Source organism: Vombatus ursinus, unplaced genomic scaffold, assembly GCF_900497805.2.
Source record: "Vombatus ursinus unplaced genomic scaffold, bare-nosed wombat genome assembly UNPS02014176.1, whole genome shotgun sequence".
Taxonomy (NCBI): domain Eukaryota; kingdom Metazoa; phylum Chordata; class Mammalia; order Diprotodontia; family Vombatidae; genus Vombatus; species Vombatus ursinus.
The window spans coordinates 800,909-803,721 of NW_020953954.1; the positions used below are offsets into that span (position 1 = coordinate 800,909).

Genomic DNA, 2,813 nt, shown 5'->3' on the forward strand with positions numbered 1-2,813 from the left:
GCATGTGGGGAGGACATGGGATGTGTATGTATGTGTGTGAATGTAGGACCCAGGATGTATGTGTACAGGTGTGTGTGTGTGTGTGTGTGTGTGTGTGTGTGTGTAGGACCCGACCCTGGGATGCATGTGTATGTGTGCACAGGGAGGACATGGGATGTATGTGTACATGTTTGTAGGACCCATGATGGTGTGTGTGTGTATGTGTGAGACCCTGGGATATATGTACAGATGAGTACATGCAGGGAGGACACGGGATGTGTGTGTACACATGGGTGTGGGTGTGGAGGACCATGGCATGTGTGTGTACAGATGGTGGCACAGGGAGGACATGGGACATATGTGTACGTGTGTGTAGGACCCGTGATGGGTGTGTACAAGTGTGTATGTGTGTGGGTGTCTGTGAAACCCTGGGATGTGTGTACAGATGAGTACATGCAGGGAGGACACGGGAATATGTGTACACATGGATGTGTATGTGCAGGACCCTGGCATGTGTGTGTACAGATGGTGGAGCAGGGAGGACACGGGGCTAGAAAAGGAGCTGAGGCTCCTCACACGTGAAGGGGTCCTGCAGTCACAAGTTAAGGAGGATGTTCCAGAATCAGGCCCGGCACTCCTGCACCTCTGTCTCATCTGGGTCCCTCGCACAGCGCCACCCTACCAAGAGAGCTTTACTGAATGAACTGAGCTCTCAAAACGCCCAACAAAGCAGGAACAACACGCTATTATTCCATTTTGCAGATGTAATAGCTGAGGCCCAGCTCACTTCAGTGACTCACCCCAAGGCAGTTCAGTTTCCCCTGGATTTGCAGACTCCGGCTTTGGGAAGTGCCCTGTTCTGGCCTTGGCTGGGATGGAGATGCTACAGGGCACCTAGGGCATCCTCAGGGCTCAGGCCAAATAGTGCTCTGGGCTCCGAGTCCTTTGAGCCTGGCAGAGGCTTCTGGGATGGAGCTTGGAGGCCTGTGGCATTAATGAGAGGGCCTCCCTCCAGCTGCCCTATGCCTCCTGGCATTGAACCCACTGTAACTGTCCAGCGCTTTCCTCACACCAACCCTGATAGACATCGTGCTATTAGCCCCACTTTGCAGATGAGGAAACTGAGGTGGCTTGCTTAGGACCACTCAGTGAGTTCCTCTTTTTCCTAGCGCCTGTTTCTGTGGGCACGGTGTGCTCAGAGCAGGGCACCTCTCCTCCCAGGGCTGCCCCTCCTTCCTTTTCCTGCCCCAGCTCCAGCTCTGAGGGCCTCCGTGTCCCTGCCCCTCACCCATAAGATCACAGACACACACAGGTACACAGAGCACCTGCTTTGGCTTCTCCTCCCTCTAAGTGACTCTTCTGAGAGCTCCCACTGGGCCTCGGGCCTGTCTCCAGGGTAGCGACCACTGCCAGGTGAGCAGCACCCCCCTCCCCAGCTCCTCCCTGTGGGGCCTCCCCTCCCAGTTTGATGCCGTGGAGACTAAGCCCCTGCAGGGGGGAACAGGGGCATGGAGGCAGCCTCAGGGACTGGGTGGGTTGTGAGGGTGGTCCCAGGATCTGGGAGGCAATACTGGAGCAGTCATGTGACCTGAGATCTGGGCGTGACCACTGGGCTTAGGAAGACCCCGAGAGTCTCAGTGTCTGGGAGAAGCCTGAAGCTGGGCGCAGAGGCCGAGACGACCTGAGATTGGGTCAACATCCTGCGAGAAAGCTTTGCCTCAAAGGGTGACCTCACCACCAGGAGCTCTCCAAACTGCAGCCGGCTGAAATCAGCCTGCCAGGCTGCACCCGGAGCCCAGGCTCTCACGGCTCCCCACCCTGCTTCTGTGCTGGGAACACTTAGGTACCTAGCCTCCTCTCCTCAGCTCAGGGACAGAGGGCTGCTGCCTGCATCCTGTCTTCCAGGCCTGGTAGAAGCCACGCCTTTGCCCTACAGAGCCTTCTGAAGGTCACCTTGAAAGTCAAAGCTCAGGCTTTTCCCTCCTCCCCCATTATTGAGAGAAGGGGGGGCCCTGAGCCTCTCCCCCTCCTCTGGCCCGCTCTGGAATGAGGGGTGGATGGACCCTGGAGGGCCCCTCCCTCTCTCCCCCGCACCCTCAGCTCTGCTCTGCACAGAATCTGGGAAGGATCCTGGTGCTAAGGTTTCCCTCCCAGGGGAGAAAAGCCTTGTCAGAAACTCCAGGTGAAGAGAAAGAGGAGGAGAAGGAAGGCGAGACCAAGAACCCTCCTTCCCCTCACCTGGGGCTATTTTAAACCTCAGAATGACGCCATTAAATACAAAGTACCACGCCTGCCCCTCCCCAAAAGGGCCCGCCCCCCCCCCCCAGCCCTAAGAGCCCTCCCAGGTTTTATTCTTCATTCCTGTCCCCTTCTAGTGTGCTACGCAGACACAGCCAGCTGCCGCTGGGGAGGGGTCACGAGGTCCAGCTGCCCCAGCCTGCTGCCTGAGAAGGAAGGAGGACCCTGGCCCCCAGCATCTCCCCTCTCCTTTTCTAATCCCAGTGACCTTCAAGCAGGTGGTGCAGCACTGAGCCCCCAAGAAGGGAAAACCCTTCCTTCGACCCCCAAGCCCCGGAGCTCTCTCCCGACTCACCACCCCTGGATCCCAGGTCCCAGATACCAGTCTCCACTTCCTTTCATCCTCACCAGGCAGGAACAAAAAGTCAGCTGAGGAATGAGGTGCTTACCAGAAATCAGGGTCAGACCAGACCAGGCTGGTTCTCTCCCACCTCTCTGGTTGCTACCGGATGCACAGAGACAGGAGGGACAGGAGGAGAAGGAGGAAGATAAGGAGGAGGAGGAGGAGGAGGAGGAAGAGGAGGAAGAAGAGGAGA

At 57.4% G+C, this 2,813-nt stretch overlaps 1 protein-coding gene across 2 annotated transcripts in view; it reads right to left on the reverse strand.

Moving 5' to 3' along the window:
- Positions 1-2,789, reverse strand: part of CEND1 (cell cycle exit and neuronal differentiation 1) — a 5,094-nt gene extending 2,305 nt beyond the window's left edge. Inside the window, exon 1 of one of the 2 annotated variants that reach the window (XM_027860244.1) lies at positions 2,667-2,789. The gene's annotated coding sequence lies outside the window, so the exon portion shown is untranslated. Of the gene's footprint in view, positions 1-2,572; positions 2,625-2,666 lie in introns of those variants that run through there. The other variant, XM_027860245.1, reaches the window with a different exon arrangement.
- Positions 2,790-2,813: the final 24 nt, after the last annotated feature.